This window comes from Pleurodeles waltl, chromosome 3_1 (assembly GCF_031143425.1).
Source record: "Pleurodeles waltl isolate 20211129_DDA chromosome 3_1, aPleWal1.hap1.20221129, whole genome shotgun sequence".
Lineage (NCBI taxonomy): Eukaryota > Metazoa > Chordata > Amphibia > Caudata > Salamandridae > Pleurodeles > Pleurodeles waltl.
In genome coordinates, this window is record NC_090440.1 from 621,616,326 (window position 1) to 621,634,090 (window position 17,765).

Consider the following 17,765-nt stretch of genomic DNA (forward strand, 5'->3'; position numbering starts at 1 on the left):
CCACAGGAGGGGTGGGGGTGGAAGGGGAAGCGATTCCCCTTCCATCCCTGCCCAGGGGAGGTGGGTGCCAGGCCCTCGATGGGAGCGCTAACACTTCCCTCGAGGACCGGTAGCTTGATGTAACGGTTACTTCCTCAGCACCTGAGTGGTACAAACGAGGACGTAACTGTTACGTCCAGGGCACCCAAGGGGTTAAAAACAGAAGCCTAGAAGGACACAGGCTTTCTTACAGACATGCAGGCAGCCTAAAAATATATAATAAGTGCAGGTAACGATAAAATAAACTATTATACTTGTGATAACCTTGGTAATATGCTGCTAAGACTGTAAATCGCCAAGCGGACCCCCCTCCATGGATTTCTGTGCGCTTACTGCCACTTTTACGAAGGAACATACTTGTAAGCAAACATCAGGGTCCTCTAAAAGCTTTAAATAATGAAGCACATCCCTGTACTTCTAAAATGGTAATAACTTAATAATTAGATTTGAAAACAGCAAAAAAGGGTTTTATAAAAATTACAGAAAAACATAAATGGGTCAAAAATTGTACAGACCCTCTCATTGCAGGCAGGCATTGAAAAATCATAAAAATGTTACCAGACCTGCAGGTCTAGTGACTTAAATAATCTACTCAACCTAACTGTAATGCATTTGACCCATAAATTGGTTTCAAATGATGTAATCCTAGGCAAATATTTTAATTGACTGAGCCGCCAATTTCTACATTATCACACATGATAGCTCCTTTAAATATGTTAGTGCAGCCTGTCTGCTATACAAAACAAAACTCTTGTTTAGTAGACTAAGGGCCTGAGACTGCCAGAGTCGCCGCGGCATTCCTGACTGCGCCGGATTTGACGGCCTGACTGTCAAATTGAGAGTTTGGCGGTCGGACCGCCAAAACACTACCGCAGTCTCCACCAGGATCAGTGATCGTGACAGGATGACGGCACCCGTGGTTGTAATGAGCCACGGTGGCACTGAAGTCAGTGCGGCCATGCTGATTACAACCTTGTTCTCCACCAGGATTTTCATGGCGGTCTAACCGCCATGAAAAGGCTGGCAGAGAACAAGTGCAGGGGGCCACATGGTGGCACCTGCACTGCCCGTGTCAATGGCATGGGCAGTGTAGGGGGCCCCCCTACCTAGCACCTTTGAAATGCACACTGTCTGCTGCTGCAGACAGTGTGCATTTCAAGGGTGCTGGTGCACCCTGCATGCGGCACCATAGCCGGTGGCTCAATTATGAGCCATGAACAATGCTGCCACACCTTTCCCACTTAGCTGATTTCTGCTGATCAGCCCAGTGGGAAAGTTGTAATGGGGCTGATGGGGAGACAGCCAGTACTGTGGTCGTCTCCTTGTCAGAGTTTGGCGGACAGATATTTCCATCCGCCAAACTGCTAATGACTCCCTAAATGTTTTCTCCAAATATAAAACAAATCTAGTCGTATATAAGATACACATGACCCCTGTCTTGCTTCTTAGTCAGGGCCACTGGAATTTTGTGATTGCGCGGCGATTTTCGCATAATTATAGATTTGCCGCATTTGTCACAATCAATCATCTGCAGCTAAATCTGCAGATTAAAAAAAAAAAAAGTGTATCTATTTATTTTAAATGGTTCAAAAGTTACTAAGTATGTGCCAGGACGTGTTGGCGTGCAGTGAAAGGCCCTTTGCAAAGCTGGACTGGTCACCCTTCTGTTGCTTAATTATGTATTTGGGTATTAAATTGGTACTAATGCCCACCCAATGCCCAGGAAGTTACCATGTTTAACTGACAAAGTAATATTATTGCAAAATGTGCCTCATTCTGCAGCGTAATTTGCCTTTTCTTTCCTCATAATTTACTCAACTCCAGTTTCCCTGCCCTTAGTTAATTAAAAGCATTGTCACTAGGGCGGGGCAAGAATCTTTCTCTAATCATGGTTCAAAACTAGCATTTTAATGAATATGTAACTAAATCATGGAAGTGGTAGTGTAGGGTAATTTAATTCAGCACATTTTATTTTGAAATAGCCACAAATTTCCAAATGAAATGCAATTTACTGGTAAAACTATGTAGTATACAAACAGGACTGTTAGGAAATCGAGTTTCTGCAAATATTTGTCATTTGGGCATCACCAAGTAGAATGTTCTGATTTGTTTTGCTCCTATTTATACCCTTGCATCACACTTCTGAATTACAAAAAAAGTGCATTGGTAATTCCTGATATATTTTGAAATATTTGTACTATATATTTATAAGCTATTTAAATGTTGTGTGTTAGAAAACAAATGACATCCCACAACCCTTTGTTTCACAGTGATTGTCCGACAGCTCACTTTAAACAAGCGTTGGCATAGCCAGTAGGTCTTGCCTTTGGCCCTTCTAAGTGTTTAGATATGCAGCATAGCAGTTTTTAGTTTTTTATAGGTGTGTTGGCGGTGTGTGTTTGCTTTAGGCATAGAATGATTCATTTATAAGTTATACTGCTATTGAAACTGCATATTCATCAGAATGCTAAAAAAAAAAGGCAATCCTCAAAGCAAACGAGACAAGCTTAAAGAGCAAAATGCCATCCCAAAAGCTCCTTTTAATCAGAAGGCAATCCTTAAATACGTCCTAGCTGGTAGTTCATAAGCTACAAGTAGTCTAGAAGTAACTGACTCGGAGCCCTTCCACCAAGTTCTAAACTAAGCATGCTCAAACAACAAGAGGTTGGTTTTAGATTCAGCAAACCTAGGTAATGACATACCAAAGTTAAAAGTAAGCTCTCTTTATTTGAGTGCGTTTGCTTTGGAAGGCTAGTATGCCGTGCTTAATTTGTGAATAAAAACATGTTGGTGCCCACAGCTCTCCTTAGAAACACGCAGCTTCTGCAATTTAATGCGGGAGGACAGAATACTGAGGCAGCGCAATCCCAAAGACATTGGGGGCCTCCTTAATCCATTTACAGCCACTCCCTGCCCCTCCACCTCACTCGTGTAGAGTGTGTTTTCTTTAGAAGGCAGGTAGGACTGCGGTTCAGTCAGTTACTTGTAATATAATTACAAACGTGCAAATGACCAGTTACAGTGAATGCTACTCTTAAAGGGCGTGCATTAAATAACATAGTTTATAAATAACTGACAGTCTCAGTCCTACCAACCTTTTTTAAGCCAAAGCACAATCAAAGATTAGGAGTTTTATTTTAAAATCGGTAAACTGAGGTAATTACATTTCAGTACAAAATCCGTCAGTTTTTAAACACAGTTATAAACAAACAACCAACCACTGTTTCTAAATAATTGGAAAATGTTTGTTCGTGGAAGAAATAACATCACCTGACCGTGTTTCTATCAGAACGTTAAAAATAACAATACTCAAACCAAACAAGACAAACTTAAAGAACGAAATGCCACCCCAAAAGCTCTTTTTAATCAGAAGGCAGTTATAGAGATAGTTTATAAGCTACAAGTACTTTAGAAGTAACTTACTCAATCACAAGGCCGATTCCATTGCAAACACATTGCTAAGGACAACGAAAAAAAGAACACTAAGGCTGCAATGCCCAGATAGGAGGAGGAGCCATCACAAGCTGTAACCGGAGGAAGCGTGAACGTAGCCTGATGGCCAACAAAAATGTTCTCTTAGTGAAATTGCCTGGGAGGAAACGAAGCACAAAAAGGAGTCACATTTTTAAAAAAATGCGCCAATAAAAAGGAAGCATTTAAGACCAGCACAGCAAAAAACAAATGGCAAGAGCAGGCCTGGTTAAAAGCCCATAGACTGAATACATCATGCCTTGCTGAGCGCTGCCTAGGCTCGACCTAAAAAAAATCATCTAACTGTGGTAAGAGAAAAAAAGCAAACACTATTTTTAAGGATAAAATAAGCAACTTTTAGTGATAACACAAACTGACATTTTACCTCTGTCCTTGAACAGACAGCAAATGTGTCAAAATAAAACATGATTTAAAGGCATATTTATTGCTCATTCGTTTTCTGAATGAACAGAAAACCTGTTCCTTTTCCAGCCAGGTTCACTCACCAGAAGGGACCAGTAGGTCCTAAAAATAGCTCTACGTGATAAAATCTCACTCGCCATAGCGAGTAGATTTTTCAAGGCCAGGCAGTGGCAAGGTGAAGCGCTATTACGATCTGATCCTCCTAGAAACACAGAAGTCTCCACAACATGCCAGGTTTAAAGCGAAAGAGAAGCAATCTTTCTCACTGGGACAGATCCAAGGTTTAATACGTGATGATTCTTCCAGGGCTAAGAACACAATATAGTCCCATGTAGACCTTTTGCTATATTCCACATCTAATCTCTGCGATTTACTAAACTCCTGGACCCGTCACTTGACCACCTGTTTGTCGCTTTTAACCAAAGTGGAGGGTATATCAAACATATTGAATAGGCCTAAAGCTTTTAAAGTGATTTTAAACAAAACACAGCCAGGGGGATAGTCCAGCCCTTCTCCAAATTAAGGCAGTCCCATGTAGTATCCCTATTCAGACTGCACTTCTTGTTAAACCAGATCATAACCTATAGCAGAAGGGCTTGGCCAACTTCACTCACTCTGAGATGTAGTGAAACCAAGCTCTGGATGGATAACATAATGAGAAGTAGTAGGGGGAAGGCTGATAAGTCGTCTACATATCCAGTTTTTCTGAGTCTCCAGGGGAAGAGTGTGAGAGTACCGCCAAACTCGAGCCCCCTAACAGGCAGCAGGCACACACTTGCATATATTAATTTCAGGGGTTATGGTTCCCTTTTCACACCGATGGTTGAAAATTTTAAATTGGTCCTGCCAGCCTGCAGAGTCTTTGACAGAGTTTCTGATCTGCAGTTGCCATGAACCAGAGGCGTCAAAGACAACTCCCAGATAGCAGAAGCTGTTCACAGGGCCCAATGAACGATTGATTGATAGTTTGAAAGTGCTGCTCCTTCTAGGACCAAATGCCGTAATATGCGACTTCCCACTGTTACTAGCAAAATCTAACTGACTGAAATTTACAAGACATTTACAAAGGACATCATGAAGATTGCAGAGAGTAATCGGACTTAATGCAGGAGGATCAGTGTGGATTTTTCCAGGACGCAGCACCCCAGCAAACCTTTGAAAGCTCAATCATATATTGCAGGCAACAGAAAACAGAAGTGGTGGGTGTCCATGTTTCAGTCAACATTGATAAAGAATTTGGTACCTAGATTGGGATAGATGCTGAAAGTCCTCACCAGTATAGGCTTAGCTACCTGGCCTGTGTGAGATTATTACACGAAGAGCCTACTGCACAGATCTTACCTGGGGTTACAATATCAGACATATGATATCAGACAAATGGAACTGCAAGAGTACCAGGCAGTGCTGCCTTTTATCCCCTCTACTCTTTGCCCTGGCAGTCAGATTATTCTCAATTAAGAGAAGTGATGCAGACATCTGGAATCAGGGTAGGAGACACAATGCATATTGTAAGGGTTTTTGTCCCTTACCTTGTAGCACTGTGGTCTGGTGCAGCCTCCACAGTTTCTCCCGTCTGTCAGCCAAGGTTCGGAGCTGTCGTTGCAGCTCCCATCTTCTGAGGCCTGCTATCTGACGTGGGTGTCGCAGCTCTTCTCTTCTGCTGGCTCTGTCCAAATTTCTACTTCATTTGTCTCAGAACGCGATCTTGTTTTAGAGCCATTTTTAGGGCTTTCTGTTTGTGTTGCACTGCATATTCTGGGCCATTTCCTTCATGCATGCTGGCTTCCAGTATGCCACATGCAGGAAGATTTAAACAATCATATTCCTTGATTATATTTTCTTAGATGTCCTATAATTCAGTGCAAATTCACATATTTTTTTATATTAATGTTTTCCAGATATTCAGTTTTAGTTCCCAGTCAGGTGTGTGGAATTTTATAAAATATGTACTTGTCAATCGGATGGGATGCTTCATAAATCTACTTGTCATACTAAAAAAAAAAATCTACTAGTCCCTTTGATGCCATGCAGTGAGGTGACAAATTATGACAGTGTTCTCATTATATCAGAGCTCTGAGACTAGCTGCCTGGATTATTTCTGGACTCATAGCCAGGTTTATATCCTAGCAATGCCATGACTTTACCATCTTTCCTCAACTCTACCTACTGGGGCTGGAAGTAGTGAGAAGAGGTAGCTCCAGGATTGGAATGCCTGTTTGAGTCTGAGGACGCCTACAAGCTCACGTGTTTAAGGGGTTTCACCAAATCTTCTCTAATCTCTTCCCACAGTGGTGAAGGTTGGAAGTGTACTCCTGACAAGTGCAGAAGTAAACCTTTTACCCGAGTTGGGGGGGAAAAGGAGATTTAGGGAAAGTGAACTTGAAATAAAAAAAAGCCTTTTTGCCAATGTTTGCATTACATCAGTGGAAGGCCAGGCAACACCAACAAAGAATAAAGTTTTGGAAAAAGCATGTACAAACAGACCCGCATTGTCAAAACCAAAAGGCTGGCAATCTCCTCCAGACCTAATGTCCTCAACAATGCTTATTTATTTTTATGTTGCTCATCATCTTGTTAAAATTGGTTTACACTGATTTTTCTTTTTTTTATTACTATTTTTTGGAGCTACATGCATGTATTAAAGATGTTTTTCTAAAACTATGCCTGTAAGAAATAGTACATAAAAATGCAGATTAACAAAACATTTTTCTTCTAATTGGGCTTCTTTGTGTAAACTGTGTTTTGAAAGCAAAAAACTGTTAATCTTGCTTTTCTACAGGCATTTGCATATAATCAGAGAGCGCTCTAAGAGCACTATAGACAGGCTCAAATTGTTAAACTTTGCCAACCTTTGTAGACATTTTTATGCTGGAACCACTGTCCGTATTAAAAGCCGAGCTCACATCATTTCCTTAAAGTAGGCGTTATATTAAAAAAAGATTTTGCATTAGTGAACGATAAATAAAAGCGCAAACAGCATGAACATATGGATACAAATCTTGCTGTAACTGCAAATCAAATCCACTCTTTCACAAATCCATAATGTGGTACTGTCAACTGGCAGCCAAAGGGTGTGCACTGCAGGGATTGGGTCTACTTGTCCTTAGAAGAAAATAAACATAACCACTTGTTGTCCTTGACCCTAAACAATGTGTACTTGGTATCGGCGATTCAACACCCCTCCCCAATCTAAGATGGCCGAACCACTTTCTGATGGCATCACATCCTGATCAGTACTATACTTTTAAGTCAAGTCTTGTTGCAATTGTTCCTGCTTGATTGCTTGCTCATTGGACTCTGTGGATTGTCTGCCTTCTTCAGTTTTTGGTTGTCGTTCTTGTTCTCACTTTACTGCTTGGCCTGAACAGCTGAAAGCTTTGTCTGGTCTCCATTTCTTCCCTTTTTGCTGGATATTAGTTTCTGGAGCAATACTAGATTCCCAGTTTCAATCCGGTGATGTCTCTGGAGATAGTAGGTTTTTCCTGCATATAAAAAAATACTCTGCAAGCGTTGTCAAGAAGACCAACTCTTGACATGTATGGTGTCCTTGAACACTGATGATGCACAACCTTATTAGGATCAGACACAGACCTAGCTCCCCCTTCTACTACAAGAACTAGACAACATTGCAGCTGACTTAGGTTGAGATAGTCAACAGAAATAAGACTATCCTGAATCCCTTTTATAGTCTAGCAAGGAAATTGTTGAAAAGCTCACAGTAATAAATTTAGAATGGGGAATAAATAACTTTCATTATTTGAGAATCTAAGTGACTCAGTGAGTAGAGCACCTAGATGCTTCACAGTCTGAGAACCTCTGCTCAATTCTGAACAAATTACCTCTTTCCATAATGTAGAAGCTATCAGTGGCATAGATTGTGTTTCTCCCAGTTGCTTGTACATACTGCAAAACACTATGTACCAAATTGTGAGAGCTACCTTTAGTGATCTTGATAGTCTTCTGATCTCACTAGTGTGGGCTGGAAAAAGAAGTAGCGTAAAGCTAGACCCTTTTTAAACTGGACAGACAATGAGGGGCTCTTTGTCTTTCACACTTGGAGCTATATTACTTACTGCACAACTCCCAATGAACAGTGGGATGGTGCACTGATGGAAAGAATTGCACAAAAAGACTGCTCAGGGGGATCAGTAGGAGAGGCGAATTTACTGATCTGCCAGATGAAGGATGGAAACGTGTGTGTGGATAGCCCAGACAGAGAACAGAAAGAGAGAGAGAGGCAGTGAAAGGCTGCAGGCATGAAGATAGTGGTGAAAACCAGACACTGCCTCCCAGGAGCTTTAGCTATTCCCAGAATCACAAAAGGTACATCACAGATTTGTAGTATTAGGCATGCTGCTAGCAAAACACCATAAAGCTTGAATATGTTGTCCCTAGGAGCCCCACAAAGCAAATATGGGGAAAAGGATATATGGGAATAGCCACTGCTGAAAAGTTACAAATGAGAGAGGTTAGGAAGAACAAGAATGAAGAGGATCTAACGGACTGGGCACACTAGCAAAATCTATGGCGGATAAACCTGTATTGGGAAAACAGAGGAGAGACTGGTGGTGAGTATTAAACAGATTTTTGTGAATGGGAAAGAGCAGAGACCTATAGTATCCTGTAATCACTGGGATGCAGATGAGGAATAAAGTACACGGATATCGCTCAGACTCAACAGGTGGTGACAGATGAACATTTATTAAAGAATATAGAAATAGGGAGTGCAGAGTATGCACAACGTACATGACATACTCTATGGGTATGTGGTTATTGATTCTGTGGTATACATTTTCATTTTGGCTCAATAAATGAAAAATAAAGATAAAATTTGTTTTGCCCTGCTGGATTAGCTGTTTGACTAAGAACTCCAGTTGCAAGTGAGAGAGAAGTTTTGATAAGTGAACTCTACCATCCTACCTTTCTAACTGAAATCTGTAAAAATAAAAAATAAACCTTTGTGCCACTGATTATATGAAGATAATCAGAAGGGCATCTGTGCTTCTTCTTAATATGTGCACTTCAAGTGGGACGGCCCCCTTTGAAAATGCCCATTCAGATTGAACTACCTCAATTTTTTAAAGATGCTATCCAGACTTGCACACTTATGTCACCCTTTACTTTTAAAAGTAGAATTTCTGATATTGCAAAAGTCCCCTGATTGGGATACCCTAAAGGCAAAATTATACATTCAGTTCATGTCTGAAGGTTGGTGTTCTGGCGAGATCTAAGTCATACGCTCAAAACAAATGAGGAACTGGTACAGACAAGTGGAATAACCCCAATACTTCAATTCTACCTGGTTGAATTAAGAATAAAATATGTTGCCCAGGGTATGTTGAAGAGAGTTATGGTCTGGTCTTTCTTGTAGGAGATGTTGACTGGGCACCTACTGTGATACATTTCAAGTATTTTGTTGAGTACTGTTATCTGGATGACCAGTTTGTGAGGAATAGGCCTGTGGTGGGACTATACTTGTTATGTGGAATTAGGTTGAGAATATGTTGCGATGGTGTCTTGGTGTTACACTAATTAAGTAGTGGTATAAAGGCTGTGCTGAGAATGAGTTGGAGGTGGGAGAAGTGATGGTTTCCTAGTTGACACCTGTGCAAAGACGTATGTCACAGCCCAAATATTTGGAGAATTGCAAGGCTTGTTTACATCAAGGAATAAATAGGGCACGTAAGGACCCTTTTAGTATATTTTACTGTAAGAAGTCGTAAGTCAAGTTCAATCATTATAGAGCAAGATGAAGCCTCTGGTGTATGCCATCTCATTAACACAGTGAGCCACCAGATGGTTTTGGAGATTTGGTGTAGGGCTGGTACATTCATAAACTGACTGTGAAATATCCCTCCCTTGGATTAAATACAGCTGCATGAGTGTGATCTCAGTTCCACCAAAAGAGCATTGTACATCATCGTGCCCATCTAGTCTGAAAGAGTAGATGAGAAAGGGGGTTGAGAATCACATTTCAGGGGCCTCTACCTACTATCAAGATGGAGAACACCCAGAATTGAAGAGGGCTCCATATATTTCCGCTGTTGGGCAGAAAACACTTCTTCTCTTTTGCATGTTTCTGATTGACAGGGTAACAATTTCAAGCTCCCCTCCCCATTCATGTAACAAAGAGACACAGATTTTGGGCAGCAGCTTGTTGCTGCAAGAGGAGGTCAAGCAACTGCAGTATAGTACCAGCCCCCATTTAGGATCCACACTGTTGTTGCCTCATTGGAGGTTACATGCCTGACAGAGGGGTCGTTACATTGGGACTGAAGGATTCTGATATAGTCTCCAACTGTGGGTAGGAGCAGCCACTTCAGCAAACATAAACTTTATAATTGTTTTGAGTGTGTCTGAATGGTCCGTATTGTGTACTTATGGTTCTTTCACTTTTTCTTTCTAGTCTTACACCTAAGAAGCAGGAACAGCTGTGTCGGGAGAAAGTGCTGTTCAAGATCATTGTTGTTGCAGGATACATATTGAAAGGTCAGTGTGTAAATCACCTGTAACTCTGTGATCTATACGCTTTACTTTTCCCTGGGCAATAAACTTTCTCAAATATTTTTTTCTGAAGTAAGGTCCCTAGCAGAATGACACTTATATGTAAAATGCTGGTTTATTTACTTCTTTATAGACCCTACAGCCAACCCCCCTAACTACCCAACCCCCATGCTGTACACAGCCCTTTGGCCGTGCACAGTGGGAGTTTGCAGCGGCCTGTCTCTCTGGGTGTGAGAATAGGTTTGAAAGGATGTATCTGGGGGTGAGAGTAGCTTTGACAGTGTCTGTCTGTGTGTGAGAGTGGGAACATCAGTGTCTTAGTGGGTGAGTCACTGCCTATGTGGGTCTGTCTTTGAGTGGGTGTGTGAAGGTTTCAGTGGATCTGTGAGTGGGTGTGAGAGTGTGAGTGAGTATGTGAGTAGGTAAGTTTCTGTCTAGGTGTGAGAGTGGGTGCATCAGTATCTTGGGTGTGCGAGTGTCTGTGTGGGTCTGTGAGCCTGTGAGAGGGTCTGTGAGTAGTTAAGTGAGTGGGTCTGTAAGTGGATGTTTGAGGGTCTGAGTGGGTCTGTGGGTGTGTGAGTGAGTCTGTGAGTGGGTTCGTAAGGGTCTGAATGGGCAGGTGAGTGGAAGAAAGATAGAAAAAGAGAATTTGAGAGAGTGAGAGAGATATTTTTTAGGCTTTGGTGAATGAATTAGATACTTAGAGTGAGATTTATGTACAAATTGAAAAGAAAAATGTATTTGTCAATTAAAAAAGTGAGATCACCTTTCATTGTGATCCTTAACGTTTTTTAAAGTTGAAAACAAATTAAAGTAGGGAAATGACCCCAGACACACCTGGACTAGAACCCTCAACCTTCAATGTGACTGCTTTGTGTGCTTTCACTATTTGAAGTCACTGCATGGAGAGATTATTGCAATGACCATCTCTCTCTTGCTTTCATCCCATTATGGGATGAAGGAGAAAGAGTGACAGGACGGCGGGGGCCTTGCTCCCACAAGCAGGGAGATGCTTTAGATAGCAGCTCCCTGCTTGTGGGAGCAATGTTTTCATCTTTTTCTCTGCACGCACATTTGTGTGCAGGGAAACATGAAACCTCTGCTTTCTGCCAGCGGGAGCTGTTTGACAGCTCCCACTATCAGAGGGCAGACTTTGTTTGCTTTTGCTTGGTGGGAGCTGTCAGCTTCTACCAAACAAAACCAAACAGCTATGTCACTGGGAGTGAGCACCCCGGGACATAGCAGAAGCCAGCCCTGGGGGGGGGTGGCAGTCTCCAGGGCCATTAGTGGCTCCATGAGGGAGGCCACATGGCCCCCCTTCAATGAGCATTGCCCTGGGGTAGTGACGGTCCCCAGAGCCTTGGAGGGGGTCCCTTGGGTCCCCTGCACTGTATGCATTGAAAGCCCAGGGGAGGTGGCCCCGCCGCATAATATTGTTTTGAAGCCCTGGGGAGGTGCTGGTCCCCTGGCCTGCAGGAGGGACCGGGTGGCCCACAATGCCTTGTTTTTTATTTAACGTCCTGGGGAGGTGGTGGTCTCCGGGGCAGCGGGGGGTGGCACCCCTCCTGCATTCTACCAAATATGAGCCCCGGGAAGGTGGTGGTTCAGGGACAGTGGGGGCTGGGGCCCCCTCCCTACATGAGAATTGCAATGCCCCCCTGCAATTAAACAAGCACAGAGCACATGCTTGTGTTGTGTTTTGTTTTTTTGTTTTTGTTTTTTAACATTTTTGCTGGATCTGCTGCAACTCATGGAGAAAATTAAAAAAGCAAATGCTTTTTTGCTTTGGGGGAAGGGTCCCCCTAGGGCCCCAGAACCAGAGCTAAGGGGTCAGTGTGCCTCTACCCTGACCCTTTTCTTATTTTTTTGCTTTTATTCTGGGACTCTGCTGAAGCAGAGTCCCAACATGGCTCCCAATACTTCCTTGTTGAATTGTTAGCAGTAGTGGTTCGGGCAAGTAGTGGTTTAGACCTCGTTCTTCAGGATGTTTCCCCCCAATTAGACGTCAGCATGGGGTCGGGAGGGTTCACAGAGACTTCATGTCCCTATAAATGAACATACACATTTGGATTTTCTTTAATTTCTCCAAAGCTACTGGACAGATTCACACTAAATCGCTAAATGGTTGCTTTCTGGACCTGGCCCTAGCTTTCCACCAAATTTGATGTAATTATGTCCAATGGTTTGTGCGCTATCGTTGTTGAAAATTCCCTTTAGAAAAATGAATGGGGTAAAATCATTTTGGGATACCCCACTTTTTCCCAGCCCCCGCTTGACAGATCACCCCAAAACTTTCCACAAAGCATCACTGTTTTTTTTTTATATATATATATATATATATATATATATATATATATATATATACACACAATTTTTTTCTCCTTTTTTTTTTTCTTTGTGGTTTTTCTTTATTTTTTTTATTTTTTTGTAACAATGGGTGAATTAGTTATGGCAGTATGAACAGCCCTCTCTACTCCTCAGTATACCAGCTGCTAGAAATAGTATGTCTTGAAGAGAGTTGCTATTTTATAGTACATCAAGACAGCCTTGATTCGGCAACCTCACCAGCATAAATGGAGTGGGTAGCTTTGCATAAGTTATGTCTGTATTTTATTTGGAGAATCATATCAAGTGAGGCTTTTTAAAAAGCACTGGGATGTGGTTATTTCATCTGAACCAAAAGGTTTCTTTTCCAATAACTACACACTATAGTATGTTGTCAGCTCTCACCATTTTGAGAGATAATCCAATACCTCCGTCCTCTTCCAGGCTCGCCAGCTGTGGCAAATCTGTGGCTCAAATACCAAGTGTATCATGCAAGAAGAAAATATAGGGTCCCTACCCAAACAATAACTCATAGGTAGAATTCCAACAGGAGCTACAAAAACAGTTATAAAGCTAGAAATGTATTATATAGGATGGGCTGCTGAGGCTGATTTTCAGAGTCGGGCAGCATTAAATGTTCTTGATCACATGAGGCAGACACAGTTTAGAGTACTATGTTGTTAAGTGTTTGGCTGTGGCGTTTGACTCTTGCTGACAGCAGTTTGTTGCATGCACACTCAATATGACTTGGAATCGGAGAGTTTGAAGCAAGACAAGACTCTACTTGGGCCAAATTACAGTCTGTTTCATTGCACGTCAATTAGAGTAACCAAGTGGAGCAGCTCTACCCCAAGCTTGGCCTTTTGCACCACTAGCTTTATGGACCTAAAGAGCCCTGTTTACTTTCTGTAATTTCTGCTCTTCCTATAGCCCACAGTGGAGAATAGAAGGTGGTTGAGGGGCAACAGATGGGCTAAGAGGACAAGTCTCTAATGCCATCAGTAGTCAAAGGCATGTGATTCCAGTGTTGGAACTGAATACAAGATGAGCAGTCTAGACGAGTCTAACGTGTTGTTCTTCTGTCATGGTCTGTGTTCAGTGAAAAGTATGCTAGACCACTTACAACTGGGGAGTGCTTGTCCAGGCTGTAATTAAAAAAAGTTCACCGGATGCAAGAATGGTCTCTGCTCTGCTGTTGTGTAGACATCTGCGTTAAAGTGGATCTGCCTTGAAGGTGTGAACTGGTTGAATGTTTGGAAGAACTCTGAGAGTTCCTTCTCGATAAGGCACTAGTGCTACATGGCAAGGGATTTTTCACACATCCAAAGTCTGGCAGCCTTGTGCCTAATTTTAACCTAGATTTTAAAAAAAACACACACAAAAGAAGCAATGCACATTTCATAAACATCCACTTCTTACTTTTAGAGATGGAAAGTCATTAACTTGTGAGATAAATATAGACCTATTGGCGATGTTCAGCGATCAGATGGGCTTCACTGTGTTTGAGGCTTGTTCCCTGATGTTGGCATGCTTTGAAAGTAAGGCAGCTTGAAAGTGTGCAAAGGCCCAGTAGTCTCAATGCTTTTCATCTCCTGCTGTCGGGTACCTCCCAGTCACATTCTTGGAATATTTTCTTCTGAATTAAATTCAACGCAGCCCTTGTGTTGACGAAATTTGGGGGCGGGATGCATGTAGGCCACTTTATTGCTGATTGTGTAGGACTCGCAGCCTTACTTGTTCAGGTGGATTGAATGTTTGTGCTCTGTCCAGCTCAAGGTCCAGTAAAACACATGGTTGATTTTGACATGGGTTTCACATATTGCCAGTGTCGGCTTGGAAGAATACTGACGTCAGCAGGTAGCCTGTGTGACTTGGTTTTACCTTTCGTGTGTACTGTGGCAGAGCACTTCAAAGTTACTTGTCGGTCATTGGAGAAAGCCACGTAGTTGTAATTCGTTTCTACAGAGGGAAAATATGTATTGATTCTCACAGAACTGCCCCTTTATTTGTTTCTGCAATGAAGCTCTCCCTATCCATGCTGTCATAAGCAGGCTGTGTTAACAAACGTATGCGTAGTTCTCCAAAGACACGGGTAGTCTGAAAGCACACTTTAGACTCTTTCTTTTGTTGTTAACTGAAAAGATGTGTGGATAGTAAAATTAACGTTTTTCACAAAGTGTGGTAAATGAATTTACCAGCATCCAACACAAGGCAGCGGGGAGTAATTCTAGTGAGATCAAGACAGAGCTGAAGGCATGGCGCATATGGAGGGGCCTCATTCCAAGTGCCCCCATAAGCATGATTCTTATGCAGAAGGGAGTGTGTGCCCAAAATGGGATAAGTACTGCTCAGTGAGTTAGCTCTAACGCTGTATTTTTATCCTGCAAAAAAGTAAAACCTGGTGAAAATTGTGTGGTGAAGATTACTCATGGCGCAGTCGTTCTCGGGTAGTGCGACTAGAAGCTGGCATTCACTGCCTATAAACCTTCACCTCCACCTCCACCTCCTTCAGAACCTTCAAAACGGACCTCAAAACATTTTTCTGCCAAAGTTATTTTTCACAGTAAGACCACTGGTCAAGAACCGTACTAGGCCTTCACCCCCACCTTTTAATGGCATATCTCTGACTGCTATTTAACTATCTGGAGATCTATAACTCTGTTAGTTAAGTGTCCTATTTTAAGTTACCCTTGATTTAATTCTGTAAATATGTACTAGTCTTCTGTATAACCTGGTATCTCTTTTGTAATTTCTATAAATATATTTTATGTAATTATTAAGTACCGTGTAAATAAGTAATTTGTCATGAGCAACCACAGTAGCTTACATTTTGGTTCCTACTACCGTGTTGCTCTCACTTTCTCTTGTAATACTCTGTTCTATTGTAAAGCGCTCCAACACTCTTCGGCGAGGTCCACGCTATATAAATTCGCAGTAATAAATAAATACGAGTCTTAAAACTCCGAACATGTGAAATGTTAAGTATTACTACGTTCACTCCCAATCCATGGATGGATGGATGGATGGACGGACGGGACAGAGAGACAGATTTTATGTGTGTGAAAGCTCCCTCAATTGACTGCGAATAACTCCACTCCCGGCCATTTCAGGAATTTTAGGGTCTCTGGTTTAGTAATAATAATGAGTATATTTTGGCTGCTGAAAAGTCTTTATTTGCTGCCTCAGGCCATCTAGCCTCAGTGAGCTTGGAATCTTGGCCGCAGCCGTATCCTGTGGGAGCCGGTGGCGTCCGAGTCCACCGATAAACAGTGTCGTTTCTCCCCACCCCACCCCTTCCTGCCTCATCCTGAAAATTGGATTACGGAGCCTGCTGGCGAGGCATCCTGTATTTTAAGAGGCGTGATGCACTTCGTGCTCCACCCGAGTGGCAGACGAGGCACCGCCTCTGCAGCCGGGCTTCAGGGCGCGGCACATCAGACATGCCTCCGGGGCCGAAGTTTTCCTGGGGCTGCTTCAATAAGCCCTTTGTTCTCGCACACCAGCGGTGTCTGCTTTGTTAGGCGCCGCACCGCAAAAATGGTTTCATTTATCCGGTGCCTTAACCAACGGTGCTTAGTTTTGGCCTCTAGCCAGCCTTTATGTTGCCGCCTGCCCATATTCTTTGCATTTTTCTCGTGCAGTGCAGCAAACGTTGCCGTCCATGGAGAATTTTAGATTTAGAATTCGTGCCCATGAAAGTTGGCGTGTGGTCGCCACACCCTTGCCATTGAAAATAAAACAAACCATTTCTAATCGTTGAGAATGTAGACTTTGTGCCCATTCGTTTGTTGACCTCTCCACTTGAATAGCTCTACGAAGGCACCACCTTTCTGGCAAATGTACCAACGATTCTGTAGGAAGTAGTTGGAAAGGACACTTTATGGTGCGAGTACCCAACGTGGGATGAACCCTGGCTTGTTTTGCTTTATTCTCTTGCTGCAAAGAAGGCAGTTGAGTTGCCCCTTCCAAATGTCCAACTAAATTGTTACATGGTTGTAATGTATCTGCACTTCCGCTCTGTAGCAAAAGTTGGCATTTCGCCATCCCTTGAGCTTTTGGTTGTATTTGTTTCTGTGGCAGAGAGTGGGATACAATGGTATTTTTTCAAAGGGTTCTCGGAGCACTGAAGTAATCTTCAATGAAGGAGGAGTGGTGGAGGTATTTGCTCGTGGTAGTCACTCAATCTGGGTGTGGTGAAGAAGGGCTATCAGAACCAGGCCCCATTTAAAATAGCCTAAAGGCACGTTTGTTTGTTTGGAATGTATAGGGCATAATTTGATTTGTACGTGCATTTTATATTGTTTATTGGAAGGGGTGTCGGAGGTCCTGTAGGTTCCTCTGGAGAGCAAGTCACTGACAGGTGGGAAGTGGTCTAGGTTTGTGCCTAGCAGTCACTTCAAAAGTTTTGGTGATAGGGTGGACGAGTGCTTGTGGATAGCTCTCACTCCGAGAGGAGTGGTGGTGCTTGTGGATAGCTGTCACTCCGGAAGGTGTGGTGGTGGTGGTTGTGTATAGCTATCACTCCGGAAGGTTTAAAGGTGGTAATTGAGTGCTTGTGGATACCTGTCACTCCGGAAGGTGTGGTGGTGATGACTGAGTGCTTGTGGATACCTGTCACTCTGGAAGGTGTGGTGGTGATGATTGAGTACTTGTGGATACCTGTCACTCCAGAAGGTGTGGTGGTGATTGAGTGCTTGTGGATACCTGTCACTCCGGAAGGTGTGGTGGTGATGATTGAGTACTTGTGGATAGCTGTCACTCAGGAAGGTGTGGTGGTGGGGACTGAGTGCTTGTGGATAGCCTTTACTCCGGTATGGTTGGTGGGAAGTCTATATATGTGGCTGTAATATGCAGCCTCTTGTGAAGGAGTGATAGAGGTGTTGCAAAAGGAGTAGTACTACTTGGCAGTAGTTGAAATAAGTCGATACTGAAAATGTGATAAAGGATTTGTAAAAAGACGTCACTTGTAAAGGGTGGTAGAGTAGTTGTGACGAAGTCAGTTG

The 17,765-nt window shown here is 42.7% G+C and overlaps 1 protein-coding gene across 3 annotated transcripts in view; it reads left to right on the forward strand.

The window, feature by feature from the left end:
• CD151 (CD151 molecule (Raph blood group)) overlaps window positions 1–17,765 on the forward strand; it is a 186,055-nt gene that overhangs the window by 46,897 nt on the left and 121,393 nt on the right. For 2 of the 3 annotated variants that reach the window (XM_069223114.1, XM_069223115.1), the window contains exon 2: window positions 10,340–10,422. The exons of the other annotated variant lie outside the window; for it this stretch is intronic. The gene's annotated coding sequence lies outside the window, so the exon portion shown is untranslated. The remainder of the gene's footprint in view (window positions 1–10,339; window positions 10,423–17,765) is intronic. 3 annotated transcript variants of the gene reach the window in all.